Source organism: Canis lupus, chromosome 37 (genome assembly GCF_011100685.1).
Source record: "Canis lupus familiaris isolate Mischka breed German Shepherd chromosome 37, alternate assembly UU_Cfam_GSD_1.0, whole genome shotgun sequence".
NCBI classification, from domain to species: Eukaryota; Metazoa; Chordata; class Mammalia; order Carnivora; family Canidae; genus Canis; species Canis lupus.
Window position 1 is genome coordinate 8,096,065 of NC_049258.1, and position 19,050 is coordinate 8,115,114.

The 19,050-nt window shown below is 36.1% G+C and overlaps 2 long non-coding RNA genes across 10 annotated transcripts in view; one reads left to right on the plus strand and one right to left on the minus strand.

The window, feature by feature from the left end:
* Positions 1 to 19,050, minus strand: part of LOC111094382 — a 400,244-nt gene that overhangs the window by 95,214 nt on the left and 285,980 nt on the right. The gene's annotated exons all lie outside the window — the stretch shown is intronic.
* LOC102153594 overlaps positions 1 to 19,050 on the plus strand; it is a 101,521-nt gene that overhangs the window by 77,709 nt on the left and 4,762 nt on the right. For 8 of the 9 annotated variants that reach the window (XR_005385189.1, XR_005385184.1, XR_005385183.1 and 5 more), the window contains one exon: positions 595 to 897. This is a non-coding gene — a long non-coding RNA (uncharacterized LOC102153594). Of the gene's footprint in view, positions 1 to 594; positions 898 to 11,393; positions 11,613 to 19,050 lie in introns of those variants that run through there. The other variant, XR_005385188.1, reaches the window with a different exon arrangement.

The following is a 19,050-nucleotide window of genomic DNA, read 5'->3' on the forward strand; positions in this document are numbered from 1 at the left end:
GGTTAAGCAGCTAATGACACATTCATGGCAGTTGCTATGTATTAAATATTTACTCTGTGCAAGACTACTATATTACAAATATCACAAGCACTGAGTCATTTACTTTTTATAAAAACTTTATAAAGTGTATATTACCGCCCATTTTAGAGATGAGAATACAAAAGTTAATGAAGACTAAGAAACTTGCTCAAAAACACAACTAAAAAGTGATTGAGCCACAGTTCAAGAGCAGAATAATCTGGGATCTCTAGTAATAGTAGGGCAGGAATATAAGAGAAAAGTCAGAATAGAGTAGAGACTGCCAGAAGAAAGACTAAGACTGTTCTGGGGCAAAAGAAAGGAGATTCAGCATGATTCGCTTTTCTGAGAAGGTTTGGGAGAGGTGATTAAGGACCAGATCTAATCCCATTAATAATAGAGCTGAGCCTAAGGAAAAAATTATTTTGTCAATTAGCCCATTTTATCTCACTGACTCTACTTTTGAGCTATTTTCTTTGTTAAAAGTTTTATTGTTTTCTTTGTGTTATCTTGCAAATTAATTATATATGTGTATATATATATATATATATATATATATTTTTTTTTTTTTCTCAGTTGAGCTTCATCGTGAAAATGACACTGGATTTAAATCAGAAACCCTGGTTGGAAGCTTTGTTGGTCACTGGTTGCTTGTCTGGGTTTATCTTGGGCACGACTCCCTTCCTAAGGCCCCTTCCAGCTTGCTACATTATTACTACATTCCATGCCAACCACAGTTGCCTAATATTAACTGATTGTGCCACTTTTGAATTACTGCCTGGGAAGCAGGACCTACTGATTTTATTTCTTTTATTACCCATGACCCCACAGAAAGGCAGATTGGCTAGGAAAAATAAATAAATAATGTGGGCTAGTAAATGCTTTTGGTGCTTACTTACCCTCAATCTTTTGCTCACCCCTCTTTATCCTCACAGTCTCAATCCCAATTCCCATCTATTTTGGTTTCGGCTGATTATATTGTTCTTTTATTTAATTTTTCCCTTGCATTTTCCATTCACTTAGAATAGGATCCCACATTAAATGAGGCTCCAGGCTCACTTAAGGATGCATTTTGCAAACTAAATAAAGTAAAATCATCAGTAAATTCCAAATGCTTTATTATGCTCCTCTACATACGTACAAATTCCAGTAGGGCTTTAGTTATGAAAACAATTCTAAGACAAGCATTCCAGATGCAATTAATAATTTTTTTCTAACCATGCCATTTATTCTAAGTGTATTAGAAGGCTCTAATATATTCAACTTTGGGGAAAAAATATTTAGAGACAACTTGGGCAGATGGAAGCCAAACCAGAATTTTTTTTAAAGATTTTATTTATTTATTTATTCATAAGAGCCAGAGAGAGAGAGAGAGAGAGAGAGGGGCAGAGACACAAGCAGAAGGAGAAGCAGGCTGCATGCAGGAAGCCCGATGCGGGACTTGATCCCAAATCCCGGAATCACACCCTGAGCCAAAGGCAGATGCTCAACTGCTGGACCACCCAGGCGTCCCCAAACCAGAACTTATTATAAATTTCTTAGTATATAAGAAAATGCTGAAATAAGGATAAGCCAAGATCTAGCAAAGAAAACACAGAGTTGTGAGATAAATGGTTTTGTAACTTCCAAGTCACCTGATCTGAAGTTCTGACATCAAAAATTATGCTATAAGAAAGAGATTTCAACACTTACACTGTCAAATCTCTTTATTCTGGAAGAAAATTCAGGCTTAGGAACATTAACTAGCTGGTTAACAGCAGAACAGAGACTATAACTCAGACTTTGAGACTTTTGTTTAGTGTCATCTCTAACATTTCACAGATTTGCCTTTTCAAATCAAGAACAAAATAGCCCAATGTTTCTGGCTCTTTTCCTTGATTGTTTTATATATTGGACTTTTGTTTGTCCTTGTTGCCTTCTAGGTTTTTTAAAACTAATATTAGTTCTTATTTAAAGCACTAACTGTATTTTCGGCACACTCTCAGCTGAGAAAGACAGGATTCTTAAAGGTCAGAGAAAGGTCCATTGTAAATATTTCCACTCCTTTGAAGCAGCCTCCCTGGGACTTTCAGGAGGATGCTTCTTGTCCTTACATAGTGGTCAGGACAGCAAGAGTATGAGGGACTGGAATACTCCACTTCTGCTACTCCTTGTCAAGTTCTTCTGTTCTAAAAGATTGCTTCTAGAACACCATCTACAGAGATGTGATTCTTTCTCTAGACTGCCAGCAGCTGTCTTTAGGCCAAGGGAATATTTCTGGATTCTCACAGGAATATATATGTGCCTATTTATGTTTATGTATGTGTGCATACATACGTGTATATATGAGTGCGTGAGCAAAGTAAATTTTTTGAATACTGGATTTTTTTTCTTCCCTATATTTTCATGCCCCAAAATATGAAAATAAAAACAGTTCTTAACTCTTACAAAAAAAAAATAAACAACAATACACATTCGAGATATTCACAAAAGTAGTATTCACTATATATTAGACTTCAGGATTATCCACTTATATAGAAAAATATCCTCTGCAAATCTCACTCTCAAACACACATGCACACACCTGTGTAGTTCAATCCTTATAAGCTTAGTTCTACTTCCATCTGTTTATAGTGAACAAAAAAATCAATGGCTTATAACACTCAACTCTTGAACTTGGTGTCTCAAATTTCCACCATAACTGCTCTGAGGGCTTTATAAGAACAGAGGGAGTGGGATAAAAGTTTAAAAATGTATTATCCATTCATTCTACAGATGGCAGGGCCCAGAAGGAGAGAACACAGGACAAGAAAGTTTTAATAAGCCTTGGAGATGGAACACTGGTAGAAAGGGCAGAGACAACTGAGAAGCTAGGTTGTGAGTTAACACTAGGCTGGTTTGGGGGGTGTTGGGGAGAAGGAGAAATTTCTAAAAGTTGGAAAGTGGCAGAAGTTTGCCCAGTTGGATTCATTCACTATACAATTTTTACTCAAGGAGTTGGCAGATGTATGTCCAATCAAAACTCATTCACTTTATCATTTTTCTTAATTTAGTCTTAAATGTAGTTTCTAAGAGGTACATCCTTAATAGCTTTAGGAGGCAGGTTAAGTAACTCACTGTGTAAAATGTACACTAACAACAGCATTCACTAAAACCAGAGAGTTAATAGCCCTGACTTCCTCAGGTTAAACAAAGTTTGAGTAGATCTAAGTCAGTCTATACCGAATCTAAAGATCTTTGTATTGCAGCTCCAGCTTTCTTTTGACATCCATTTGTGTGATGTTTCTCCACTTCTTCACCTTCAATCAGCAGGTATCTCTAGGTATAAAATGATTCTCTTATAGGTAGTTGAAGGTAGGCCTTGTTCTTTTTTTTTTTTTTCCCATTCTGACACCCTATGTCTATTGATTGGAGCCCTTAGTCCATTTACATTCAATGTAATTATTAATAGATATGTATCTTTTGCCATTTTATTATTGGTTTTGTCATTTCTGGAGATTTTCTGTGATCTTTGTCTTTGTCACTTTTGGTCTTTGTCATTTTTGGTCTCTCTTTTGCTATCAAAGAATCCCCTTTAATATTTCTTGCAGGGCCAGCTTAGTTGTTACAAACTCCTTTAGTTTAGGTATTTCATTTTCTCCTTGGAAGAGGTCTAAAACTTCAAGTTATATTACAAAGCTGTAGTGATCAAAACAGTATGGTACTGGCACAAAAAATAAACACACTGACCAATGGAACAGAATAAAAAGATGAGAAATAAATCCACAACTATATGGTCAAATAATATTCGACAAAGCAGGAAAGAATATCTACTGGGAAAAAGACAGTCTCTTCAACAAATTGTGTTGGGAAAACTGGACAGAAACATGCAAAAGAATGAAACTGGATCATTTTCTTACACCAAACACAAAACTAAATTCAAAATAGATTAAAGATGTAAATGTGAGACAGGAAACCATTAAAATCCTAGAAGAGAACATAAGCATTAATCTCTTTGACCTCAGCCATAGTAACTACCTTCTAGATATGTCTCCAGAGGTAAGAAGAACAAAAGCAAAAGTAAACTATTGGGACTTCATTTAAATAAAAAGCTTCTGCACAGTGAAGGAAACAAAAAACCTAAAAGGCAACTTACTATATGGAAGAAGTTTTTGCAAATGACTGAATTTCATATTATTCATATATTATTTCAATAATATTTCAAGAATACAGAAATACTAATTCAAAGGGTACATACACCCCTATGTTTATAGCAGGACTATCAACAACAGCCGAGTTATGGAAACAGCCCAGGTATCTACTGACTGACAAATGGCTAAAGAAACAGTATATATACAATGGAATATTACTTAGCCATAAAAGATAATTAAATCTTGCTATTTGCAATAATGTGGATGGAGCTAGAAAGTATTATGTTAAGCAAAGCAAGTTAGAGAAAGAAAAATACCATAAGATTTCATTAATACATGGAATTTAAGAAACAACAAAAAAAAAATGAACAAAGAGAAAAGACAGCGAGCGAGGCAAACCAAGAAACAGACTCTTATCTAGAGAAAACAGTTACCAGAGGAGAGGTGGGGGTGGGGATGGGTAAAATAGGTGATGGGAATTAACCGGGGGGGAGGGGGGGGCGGGGCAGGGGGCACTTGCTGTGATCAGCACCAGGTGTTATATGGAAGTGTTGAATCACCGTATTGTACACCTGAAACTAATATTACACTGTTAACTAACTGGAATTTAAATAAAGACTTAAAAAATAATCAAGATCTTTGTAAATTAATTTTGGTTTTCTGCAGGTATGTACTTCATCATGGTGATAGACTTCTTTGTCAAAATGGTGTTCATGATCCTAACCTTAGTAAAATCTTTAAGAATGAAAACATGATTTCAAAACATTAAATAATATGGGTGTTATATATGCATTTTCTATCTCTTCAAGTGTAGAGTGATATTTTATTTTCTTACCTGAGTTATATATTTCTAGAAGTTTAAAATATTCTCTCAAGCATCAACTAGATGTCATTGACCAACTGATGTTAGGTACTAAGTAATACTCCCTCAAATTCATAAATTGTTCCTATTAATTTCTCCCAGATTTCAAATTGCTTTGATCTGTTCTGAGTGATTTGTCAATTCTAGAATCTGCAATGATATAGGTCAGAGGATCTTCTAATATGCTATTCATTTAGATGCCACAAAAAAAGCATAATCTTTTAAAAGACCTTTTAAGTCATCTCTGGGAATTCAAATTTAATTCAGCTTTATGTGGAGCTACCAAGGCAAATAATTAATAGGACAATTGAAGAGACAGATAATTTCTACAAATAGCTAAATTTCCACATAACAGAAAAATAGCAACAGTATCTAAGCTAACTATTCCTTTTTAGGATCAGCAAAATCCTTTTACACTTATTACAAGCTATATTCCAATTTCAGAAACATTAAGATGTGAAAACTGTGCATGTTAGTGTCAATGAAATACAAAATAGGTAAACCTCTGCTCCTTCACTTTTACATAGTTAAATTACTCCTGTGGTTTTGACACTTTTATTATCCTTTAGTCTGGCATGTTCTCAGTCTCAACTACTCCCAATTGTTCCCACGCACCAATGCACCCAATATATCTCTACAAGTTTGCTCACTTGCCCTTCAGGAACCCTCCATGTCACTTTTGCTTTAATCCATTTTTCCCCTTCAAAGTGTTCAGATATTTAAGCTATTCACCAACCATATCTCTCCATCTTTTCAGCTGTTCACAGCTATCCTTTAAACTATTCACAATAGCTTTCCATCTTTTCGCTGATAAACTTTTCAAAAGGGTCCTCCATACCCCTACTTCCGTACTATCCTTGAGCAGGTCATAACCTTGCAACCTGGCTTTATGCCTCCTCATGCTAATGTAATCATTCTCGTTTAGGTCCTGTTGAATTCCTAATTGCCAAACCTATTGATAGTTCCTTCACCCTTATTCTAGTACACCTCAAGCATTTGGTCTCTTTGTTCGTTATTGATAACCTGATTCTCTTTCCTTCTTGGCTTCCAGCTCCATATTCTCCTGGTTTTCGTTTTCTCTTCTAATACCTCTTCCCTTCATCTTTTATTTAGTCCTCTTCTTCCCTACTACCCCACCCCCCATAAAAAGTAGCCATTTTTATGTAGTTTCTTTATCTAAATCTAACACTTGACAACTGCCATTCTCATACCTTCCACAATCACTTTAGGTCAATGATTCTCAAATTGTGATGGTCATGTCATAGTTCTTCGACATTTCCAGGGCTTCTGTTCATTTCCCTTTGAATGACATGGTTCTACCTCAAATTGGAGATGCTCACCACCCAAACTCATCATACCTCTCCCCAACCTCACTATGTTTTCTGATTTTTTGGAAGGCCAATGCCATTCTCCCAATCATCAAGACATGAAAACTTGAATTCACTATCAACTTTTTCTTTTCTTTTATCCACATTAAGTTGGTAATCAAAGCTTCTCTGTTTAAAAATGGCTTGTTTCTGTTCCTGCTCTTTTATCATCCCCACTGTTCTCATACTGGTGAAATTATTTCTTGTTCGATTATGTAAACAGTCCCCTACAATTGGTCTCTTCTTTGCCCTAATCCACACCCCCAATATATCTCCCAAAACTTACATGACTTTGATCATATCCTCCCCTCATAAAAAGTTTTATCAAACACTTATTAATAACCATCTAATAGTTTAGCCCTAGCCTAGAATTTAGAATATCCCATAAGTGAGCCTAACCCACATACTTTTCAAAGCTAATATCACATTTGTGTTATTCAATTTAAAGCTTAGCCAAAACAGTCTCAAACATCTTCTGGACTTTCAGCTCTGTCCAGAAATCCTACATGACCCCAGTCTCTACTAACCTTTATTCTCTACTGCTATTATTTTAACTCATCTATTCTTCTTACTGATCCCTTATAATTCCTGCCTTACTCATAGCAGAAGACTGTCCTGCTTCATAAACAAAAAGGAGGTACTGAACAGGGACTCTCAAATAGTCCCTACTCCCAACATAAATGTATCCTCATCTTCCTGCTCATCCCTGCTTGTTGTCTACTCTTTTCTTTTTCTTTTTTTTTTTTTGTCTACTCTTTTCTTATAGCTTCAATAAGAGTGAGTTCTTCCTGTCTAGCATCTATCCCTCCATCTTCTCCTGCATCCCATATCTTCCAATTTCTCCCAACTGTCCTTTCTATGCCATCTGTACCCTCTCTCTTCAACTTGTCACTGTCTATTCTTCATCTGATCTTCTAATTAAGTGCATCTCTTTTCTAAAAAGTAAACTCTCTCCTGACCGTAAGCTCTCTCTATCAGTTATTTTAGCTTCTCCTTCCTAACCAAGTTGATATTCTGGGAAAAGTAATTTGTATTCACTGTCTTATAAAGTGAATACTTTCCAACTCATTGCAATACAGTTTCTACTCCCATCACTACACTAAAGTGTTATTGCCATGGTTTTTGATCATCTTATAGTTGCTAAATCCCTGGGAGATTTCAGTCCTTATTTCAATTGATATCTTTGCAGCATCTGAAACTGTTCTTATTAAACTACTTATTAAAATCCACACCTTCTTTGTTTTAGGTGACACTCCTCCTTTTGGGTTTTTCTCTTACCCCTCAGATCATTTCCACTTACTCACCCTTAAAGGCTACCATTTCTCCATATCTTCTCTGAGTATGATTCTCTGTCCTCTCCTCTTCAGGCTCTATCCAAGTGATTTTTATCTATGTCCACAGCTTCAACTTCCATCATTTTGCCAATGACTTCCCAAATCTATCCTTAAGCCTACAATTCTGTCAATATATCAGAACTATAAATCCACCTCCCCTATGGTAAATACCTCTTGTCATCTCCAACTCAACCTCATAAAAAAAATTTCATTTTATTTGTTCAATCCTTTGATCCCCAACCACCACTGAACCGAACATGTTCATCCTCTTTTGTCCCTGCCTAGCTACAGGCACAACCACCCAAATAGTCATCCAAGCCAGAGCATCCAATTATTCTTCTCATTCTGTTCATTCCATCACCTTAATAACTTGTTAATTCAAACTTGCCTGGATTTCTACTGCAATTACCTAACTAGTCTTTGCTTCCAGTCTTGTCTCACACATTTATATTTCAATCTGTGTGATGCATCCAGAACGATGTTTCTGAAATACAGACCTGACTATGTATCTTAGAATTATTTACATAAGTTTTCACTGCCTCCAAGATAAAACCCAAGGTGTCTGACTCCACATCCCACATTTGTGGAAATTCTTGGTGAGGCAACTGAGTATCCAGGATCAGAGACCACAAAACAGAACAAGAAAAATGGTGAAAAGACATCAACACATGTGTTTTACCAGCTATGTCTACCTTCCCTCAGTTCTTTGCTTATTCTTCTTCAAATACAGAATTTTTTTAATGTTATTCCAATGATAGTATATAGAGAGCTCAAGTAGGTTTTTAAAAGCAATTTCACACTCGCTGCTTAATCTTTTTTTATACTCTGGGAAATATACTTACAAATAGATTTTGTAGATGAGAAAACTGCAGCTACATGATTTCAAGTAAACCACCCAGGATCACTAAGCTAGTGAGTACTACAACTGGATCTTGAAAGCCTATATTGTGTTTTGGACTCTATGTTCTTTTTACACTTATTACATGACACTTCTTTTTTTTAATGATAACAAATATTTTAGGTATTTATTTTAGAAGAAAAGATCTTTCCCTTTGTTTTTGTTTATTTTTTTATTGGAGTTCGATTTGCCAACATAGCACTTCTTAACCTACTTCTATCTATTACAACCAGAGTAAGATATTAAAATCACTTGAGAAGCTTTTAAGAAATAATAATGCCTAAACTGCACCCAAAGAAATTCACATTTAATTGATTTGAGAGATGATCTGGCTCCTATGTTTTGTAAAAGTTTCTCAGGTGATTATAATGTCCAAAAATAATGATTTTAAATATGTATATATTTATCTTCTTTGGTTTTTCTTTGATGTCAGGTTAATCTTCAAATCCCCAACTATATTTCTTCATACTGGGGCATAACAGCAAAAACTTGTGACTAGAAAAAGATAAAAAATGGTTCCATTCCATGTTATATGCAGAACAATAATCAAGCCAAATCCAAACCATATTCATGAGAAACAAGGTTAATATCAAAATTCAGATGACCGAGCTTTTAAAAACAACTAAGAAAAATGTTTTTTCACAATCTGAGGTTTGAAATGTGGCCCTAGAAAAATAAAGTTTTTAAGTTCTTGTAGAAACAGTTTGCAGGATGCTGTCCCATTCAATTCTCCAGTGAACTAGCCCTACTAACCTTCTAATCTTGGCAATGCCTAAATTGAGTGTCTGTAACAACTTGCGTAATCTCCCCTTTTTTTGCATCTTTCTTTTCTCTGATGTAACTGAACTTAGAGGGTATTGACAGTGCTGAACTAAATGATGAAACAATCTATTTTTCTCCATTTTGGGCCAGCTAGGAAAGATGCTCTTACACACAGTTGTTTTTGAAGCCCACGAATGTACATTTTTAAAAAAAGAACAAGGAGAGGGGAAATTGGTTAATAAAATAGAACTTTAATAAGTTCTGCCCCATGGTACTTGAGAAATACTAGGATAATAACATTTATGAGCCATGTTCAAAAGGGGGAAAAAATATTTGCCATCCAAATCAGTTATAGAACTCATTCTCTGTCTCTCCTTCCCCTTGAGCATTTTTCCAGGAAAAAGAACTATCTATTGATGTTCTGGATGCCTCTGAGCAAGACAGACATCTCCATTAATAATATGTACAGAAATCCTGCAAATTTTGCAAAAGGAAGATCTGCCTCCAGGCTATAGATGGGCTTGGGACCTGACTGAGATGGTTTGTAACAGAGGTCTAGATGTTTCCAAGCCACAACCTGGAAAGAAAATTCATTATTGATTTAGAACAGTACCTTTCAAAATTGTGTTTTCCTGGGATGGTAAGACACATATTTTACATACTGACTTAGTATATGCAGAAATGTGTGGGTGTGGGCGTATATTTGAAAATAAATTCGCAAGGAAAAATTTTGAAATCCATTAGTGATTCATGAAAACAATTTTACATGTGTCAATGAGCATTTTTAAAAAATAGAAAAATATCAGTTTGCATTTTATACATTAAAAGTAACTGTTGTTTTATGATTTTAGTTGTATACACTAAGTTCTAAAGGATGTAAACTTACAAGAGTTTACTAAGTCTATAGAAACCAAACTAAGGTATAATGCCCACAAAGAAGATGAAATAAACCTTTGACAACCAGTGAATTTCAGGAAGTTTCAATAACTCAGTCAACAAATGTAAACTGAACATACTATCCTCTAGGCACCTTGCTAATCAAAAGGAAGAAGATAGTTCCCTATTCTTAAACAATTCTAAATATAAATTTCTCATCTGCCCACTGATCATGCCAACCTGAGGCTTACCTACACTAAGAACCATACCCAGTACCACTGTTGAGGGTAAAGAATAAGCAAAGTTTGGGGGGAAGGTAGACAGAGCTGGAAAAACATGTGTTGCTATCTTACCTCTACTTTTCTTACTCTGTTTTGGGGCCTTTGACCCAGTACTTTCATTATGAATCTCCATTGTTTGGGGTCTCCAGATACAGCGACCCAACAATTCCAGTGCACTTGAACAGTTACTTCCTCTTCTACCTCATGAAAATTCACCTGCCTTGTAATGCCATTTTTCTTCATCTCAGAGACGAGATAAAAGGCTGGTGAGGCATTAATGGTCATAGTATCTGAATATGTTATCTTCCCAAAGAGCATCATCCTTTTGACAGGATCATCCTAAAAGCATGAGTACTGTAAATAATTTAGGCTAAGTCAGTTCATTATTTCAATCAAAGAGACACTGAAGTCGGCAAGAAAGGTACCATCTCTACCCTAAATGGAGCTTTGAGTCTGGCAATAAAGACAGATATTAAGTGGTAAGTACAGTGTAAGATTAGCATTGAAAAGAGCAAGTAGGGGAGATACAGGAATTATACAAGATAATTTACCAAGTCTAGTGAGTCAAGCCAAGTCTTCTGAAGCAATAACATTTAAATTGAGGCTTGTGGATAAGTAGGCATTAGCTAGGTGAGGGAGGAGGGCCAGGACAAGCTTCTTTGTAGATAGACTACCTCTTTACTAGCTATATACTTTTGGGAGAAATTTTTAAACTCTTCTAAGTCTCAGTTTGCATGTGTGGAAATAAACAAACCTCAGTCAATTGCATTGAAAGCATTTTGCATAGGCTTAGTACTTAGTACTCAATATTTAGTAACCACCAGCAATGGTAGTGGCAGCAATAATATTCCGTCAATGGAATACTGATTTATGTGAATCTTTACAGGTTGGAATTTATGGGCGAACTGCATATTCATAAACCTTTCTCATCTGAAGTAGAAGCCATTTGATAGGCATCAAATAGCTCTGTGAATCCCCTAGAGGAACACAAACAACCTCAGAATATAAGCACCCTGAGAGTGTTGGCAACTGAGACTAGGAACCCTTATCTGGCAGGAGAAGCCAAGGAAGTCCTGTAGTTGTGGACAGTCTTTCTTCATAGCAGGTATGTAGAATTCCTGCTTTCATCAATTCATTATTTTCTGTATTATGGTTTGCCCTGAGGCTTCCTTTATTCTAAGAGAATCGAAACATGTTTTAATAGTTCAAACTGGAGTTCAAGCAAACTGCAAAGAACCCTTGATTAATGCTCCTTTTTTTCAGTTGTCAGGTCAAAGCCCTCATATTGACCAAACAGTATGAATAGAAATTATTTTGAGGAACTAGTAACTGTTCCATTGTATCGATCCAATGATAAACAGGAAATGTCTATGCAGATGAATGTTTCTCAAGCACTAGTGGAAACTCACACTCTAAAGTCCATTCATTCATCTTTTTACCAGAGAAACGAAATTATTCTTTTGATCATTCTATCTTAACAATGATAATAAACACTCCTTCACAAGCTCTTAAAGTGTTCTGGCATTAAATAAATTCTGCTCAGTGAATAACAATGTCCCAAGAATACACCAAAGCAAAAGAGCTCAATTCTATCCAAATTCTACTCAAAAATATTTTTTTATAATAAATTTATTTTTTATTGGTGTTCAATTTACCAACATACAGAATAACACCCAGCGCTCATCCCATCAAGTGCCCCCCTCAGTGCCCGTTCACCCATTCACCCACCCCTGCCCTCCTCCCCTTCCACCACCCCTGGTTTGTTTCCCAGACTTAGGAGTCTTTATGTTCTGTTTCCCTTTCTGATATTTCCTACACATTTCTTCTCCCTTCCTTTATTTTTTTTAATTTATTTTTTTATTGGTGTTCAATTTACTAACATACAGAATAAACCCCAGTGCCCGTCACCCATTCACTCCCACCCCCCGCCCTCCTCCCCTTCTACCACCCCTAGTTCGTTTATATTCCCTTTCACTATTATTCATATTCCCAACACTCTTCAGAGTGTAGGGATAGAGGGAACATTCCTCGACATCTTAAAAGCCATCTACGAAAAGCCCACAGCAAATATCATTCTCAATGGGGAAGCACTGGGAGCCTTTCCCCTAAGATCAGGAACAAGACAGGGATGTCCACTCTCACCACTGCTATTCAACATAGTACTGGAAGTCCTGGCCTCAGCAATCAGACAGCAAAAAGACATTAAAGGCATTCAAATTGGCAAAGAAGAAGTCAAACTCTCCCTCTTCGCCAATGACATGATACTCTACATAGAAAACCCAAAAGCCTCCACCCCAAGATTGCTAGAACTCATACAGCAATTTGGTAGCATGGCAGGATACAAAATCAATGCCCAGAAATTAGTGGCATTTCTATACACTAACAATTAGACTGAAGAAAGAGATATTAAGGAGTCAATCCCATTTACAATTGCACCCAAAAGCATAAGATACCTAGGAATAAACCTAACCAAAGAGGTAAAGGATCTATACCCTAAAAATTATAGAACACTTCTGAAAGAAATTGAGGACAACACAAAGAGATGGAAAACTATTCCATGCTCATGGATTGGCAGAATTAATATTGTGGAAATGTCAATGTTACCCAGGGCAATTTACACGTTTACTGCAATCCCTATCAAAATACCATGGACTTTCTTCAGAGAGTTAGAACAAATTATTTTAAGATTTGTGTGGAATCAGAAAAGACCCCGAATAGCCAGGAGAATTTTAAAAAAGAAAACCATAGCTGGGGGCATCACAATGCCAGATTTCAGGTTGTACTACAAAGCTGTGGTCATCAAGACAGTTGGTACTGGCACAAAAACAGACACATAGATCAATGGAACAGAATGGAGAACCCAGAGGTGAACCCTGAACTTTATGGTCAACTAATATTCGATAAAGGAGGAAAGACTATCCACTGGAAGAAAGACAGTCTCTTCAATAAATGGTGCTGGGAACATTGGACATCCACCTGCAGAAGAATGGAACTAGACCACTCTCTTGCACCATACACAAAGATAAACTCAAAATGGATGAAAAATCTAAATGTGAGACAAGATTCCATCAAAATCCTAGAGGAGAACACAGGCAACACCCTTTTTGAACTCGGCCACAGTAACTTCTTGCAAGATACATCCACAAAGGCAAAAGAAACAAAAGCAAAAATGAACTATTGGGACTTCATCAAGATAAGAAGCTTCTGCACAGCAAAGGATACAGTCAACACAACTAAAAGACAATCTACAGAATGGGAGAAGACATTTGCAAATGACGTATCAGATAAAGGGCTAGTTTCCAAGATCTATAAAGAACTTCTTAAACTCAACACCAAAAAAACAAACAATCCAATCACGAAATGGGCAAAAGACATGAAGAGAAATCTCACAGAGGAAGACATAGACATGGCCAACATGCACATGAGAAAATGCTCTGCATCACTTGCCATCAGGGAAATACAAATCAAAACCACAATGAGATACCACCTCACACCAGTGAGAATGGGGAAAATTAACAAGGCAGGAAACCAAAAATGTTGGAGAGGATGCGGAGAAAAGGGAACCCTCTTCCACTGTTGGTGGGAATGTGAACTGGTGCAGCCACTCTGGAAAACTGTGTGGAGGTTCCTCAAAGAGTTAAAAATAGACCTGCCCTACGACCCAGCAATTGCACTGCTGGGGATTTACCCCAAAGATACAGATGCAATGAAACGCTGGGACACCTGCACCCCGATGTTTATAGCAGCAATGGCCACAATAGCCAAACTGTGGAAGGAGCTTTGGTGTCCATCGAAAGATGATGGATAAAGAAGATGTGGTCTGTGTATACAATGGAATATTCCTCAGCCATTAGAAATGACAAATACCCACCATTTGCTTCAACATGGGTGGAACTGGAGGGTATTATGCTGAGTGAAGTAAGTCAATCGCAGAAGGACAAACATTATATGTTCTCAAAAATATTTCAATGGCACTATGGAGCCCTGAATCTTCTATAACTCTCCAGCTTGACATATGTTCCTCTGATTCCAATAGAGTTTACTAAATTCATTTGTATAGGATTCCCAGACACTCCAGCTGATCTAGATTACTCATGGTTTCCGACACACTACTCTCAAATTCTTGGCTCCCTGCCTTTGTTTCCATCTGTAACAATCTCCTCTACTCTGTAAAACCCTATCATCTATCAGATCCATCTCAAACACCATCCTCCTTTCAAGATCACCAAGTCTTTCTTGGTCTCTGAAATTTGATGGGACTTCCCCCAAATATCCTAGGTAAAAGTTATCATTATTATGCTACTTGTGTTTTAAATTTATTTATTTGTCTCTCTTTTCTGGATTGCAAAATTCTTAGGGATATCTGAAGTATTTTATCATTATTGTATTATTGTACCACTTTTCATAATGCCTTATGCTAAGTATTAGCACTGAAGTTGAGAATTGGACCTTAGGGTCAGATAGAAGTAGAATGGTACTCTGAATCTGCTATGTACAAGCTGTGAGACTTTGATCAAGGCTGTATTTCTTTATTTGAAAAACTAGCTAGGTACAGAGATTACTGCTTGGTTACACTTCAACATAGTGGGTAGCCTCAGACATCTACTGTTTCTTAACCTATGTTGGGTCATATGACATCCTCTAGCAATCTGATGAAGGTTCTGGACATCATCAGAGGAATATGCAAACCTACATATACATTCAGTGTTATAAATCTTGCATCTATCCACTGGTGTTCTAGAGCAGAGGATATGAAATCATGGTCTGTGTATTCCTGGGGGTTCCCAAAACTTTATGATATACAAATTATTTTCATAATTTTCAAACTTACACTTTATTTACTATTTTCTCCATGTTGATATTTGCATGGATGATACAAAAGCAATGATGAAGAAAATCATTGACCCCTAGCATGAATCAAGGTGGTGGCACCAAACTCTTATTGTACTTATATTCTTTACTAGTCATTGTATTCTTCACTGATATGTACTTGCAATTTAGGGGAAAAGTCAGTTTTATTACTCAAAGAAGGACACCTGGGTGGTGCAGTGGGCTAAACGTCCAACCCTTGCTTTTGGCTCAGGTTGTGATCTCAGAGTCCTAAGACTGACCTCTACATCAGGCTCTGTGCTGAGCATAGTCTACTAAAGTTTCCCTCTCCCTCTCTCTCAGCCCCTCCCCACCTCGTACTCTCTCTCTCTCAAATATTTGTAATTAAATCTTTTTTAAAAAGTCCTCAATGAAACAATAACAATTATTTTTATTAGAGCTCAAACCTGAGTCACACTCTGTGTATGAAACATCAAGTACACACATAACACTTCTGCTGCATACTGCAGTACAATGGTCTTAAGGAAAGGCATGTGTTTGAGCTGTGAGCTGAACTAATCACTTTTCTTCCATTAGAACACTATTTTTACTTGAAACAATGACTAACCAACAAACTAATGTTATGCAGACCACAGTCTGGTTATTTGGCAGATATTTTCTCACAAATGAACAAAGGAACCCATTGCCTCAAGGAGTAAAAACTGAAAGTATTCGTTGCCAAAGGTAAAAGTTGAACTTGCTTTTTTTAAATTTTATTTTATTTAAAATTAATTTGCCAACATATAGTGTAATACCCAGTGCTCATCATTAAAATTTGAACTTCTGAGTAAAAATATAAATTTTAGAAAACTTACAGATGCCACTGTGAATTTAATAAATTCCCTATAACTAAAAACTTTTTCTGGTGAGATCAAAGGTAATACTAACAAATATTATTTAAAAAAAAGATTATATAATGAAATGTGTCAATGTTTGGATGATCTGCATAACTCAGTAAACTAGTATCTTTTGAATGACCAATTCATAAAGACATAAAATTATGCATGGGTAAAAGATGAACTAATCTATTCTAATGTAATAGAATTCTAAAAGCTCATCAGTAATGGATTAAATCACATACAGCTACCTTTACTAAACTACCATATTTTCAGTTTTGCTATTGTATCAGAGCAGAATGTTCACAATTAGCTGAAAAAGCTATACAACTATATGTCTGCATAAGCTATTTTTTCTTCAATCAAAACCATGCATTGCAACAGTCTGAATGCAGAAGCAAATATAAAAATCCAGTTCACTTCTATTAAGCTGTACAATAAAGAGGCAAAAATGTGAAACAATGCCATTCTCTTATTTTTATGTTTGAAAAATACAGCTATCTTTCATGAAAATGTTATTTATATGAATATCTAATAGATTTATTGTTTTAAATGAATAGACATTTTTAGACTTTTCTGAGTTTTAAAAATTAGTACAGTAAATAACCATAGCTCTAAACCAGATTAACAAAAACCAAAGCTCTTTAAGTCCTCGAGCATTATTGAGCATGTTTAGGAGTTAGGTCACTAACTTGAGAACCATGAAGCTCCTAAAGGAATAGTTCTCAACTTAAGAATCATTATTCTCAGGATGCCTGGGTGGCTCAGTGATTGAGCATCTGCCTTCGGCTCAGGGCCTAATCCCAGGATCCAGAATCGAGTCCCACATCGGGCTCCCTGTGAGGAGCCTGCTTCTTCTCCCTCTGCTTGTGTCTCTGCCTCTCTCTCTCTCTCTCTGTGACTATCATAAATAAATAAAATCTTAAAAAAAAAAAAAAAAGTAAATCTTTAAAAAAAAAAAAAAAGAATATTTATTCTCATAAAAAAAGCCCACAACTGCATGAAGGAAAATACAGGCTTCTGTTATGCCAGTCCCAGGTTCCTAGAATCAGGTCTCTGTGTGGGAGGAACCTTCTCTCTTGAAAGCAGGTAACCCCCTCCCATCAAAAAAAGGATTAAAAAAAAGAGGTATAAAGTTACAATTATGCATCCCTCCTTATCTTATGTCCCCACAGCAAAATCCTGAAAATACAGAAGAAAGTTAGATTTCTTTTTAATAAACTGAATTGTATTTTTGATGCTCTGAGATAAAATCCTTTTTATATGGAAAACATGCACCCATTTCTTCAGTGAACATTTTCATATATGAGTCATTTTCATATTCTCCTTCCTTACATGTATCTTTTTGAGATTGGTCCATTGCTTTACAAAAATTTGGATTATTTATTAACTAGAGTAAGAATTGAGTGGCATGTAGACAAATAGCCATTTTTGTTGAGACTTTCATTAGTTATAGACATGATATCTGTAGAAACATTCAGCTTGGTGAATCTAAGATTCAATGAACAATTTCAGAACCATATTAAAATATTTGGCTACAAAATAAACTTTTCTCCTGGAGTTTTACTGTTTAGATGGGTTTCCTTTTGAAGAAAGTAAAAATAAAATGGAAGAGGAGAAAAAATATTGTCTTATAGGAAAAGGAGCCTATTAGTTATTACATGAGCAGTAGGTATGTATTGATGCACTGAGAACCAGTCAGAAGTCCCTTAGGATTTTCCCATCATGCTCTCTCCTGCTAACCTGGGCCTATTGCTGCTTAGGACATACTTATCACAAGGTAAAACAGAGAGAGAGGGAGCCTCTACCTTACTACTTGGCTGGACCTACAGTTTGCTTTTCTGATTATAAACCTAAAATCAAGTGAACTAGAAAAGGGTCTGGAGCGCTTAGAACTTTTGACTCATTATGTCATCAGCTGGTTTCCATGAGATTTTAGGAACAAGGATGAGTGAGAGTCCCAGAAAAATAGAGTCATCTAAGTAAGAAATTTTAGCAGAAGTTAAAGTGTGTCTTTAAAATATGTTTAAAATAAGGCAGGGAGAACTGAGATTCCTAATAAGATGCCAGGACATCCATGAGGCACATTCATTTTTCTAGAAAGAAATTTTTGAGTAGAAAAGAATTCTTGACCTTCTAAGACCTCTCATAACCTGTTCTCTGTCAAATAATGCTAACCAAAATGTCATGTTGGGTATTTATGAAGGGAAAATTCTTAAGGCTTCTAATTTCTGAGTTTGTCTGCTCTTGCATACCTCAACCTTAGAGATCTTAAAGGAAACTCCTTTTTATACCAGAAACATGTAGGTAAGCTAGGAGTGATCCCCTCTTCTCTCCTGGTGCAGTAATAGTAACAGAAATAAGGTTATAGTTTTTGGGAAAAAATATCTCTCTTCAATATACTTTTGATGGTGCTTCTCAGATAATGCTTCTCACTTTTGGGTATTTCTAAATGTCATTTCTGATTCTTAAAATGCTCCCCCATCACTTTTTCTACTTCCTCATTTCTACCTCACTGTTCTTTTTACCCACCCACATGCATCCACATCTAATTCTAACTTCCCTTCTAACCTCTCATTCTTCCAAGGAATCCTTTATGAGTTACTCACCTGAACTTGTCTGACATCTTACATATTTGACTTAATTTTATGATCATATCATAATAATTTCATTTATTCATTAAGTATGTATGGAGCAACTGCTATATATCAGGTACCAACAACATATTAGGGATCCAGAGAGGAACAGAAAACATATGCCCATGCTTAAAAAACTAAGAGATCTCCCAATCAAAATTCCAATGAGTTATTATGTGGATATGGACAAATTTATTCTAAA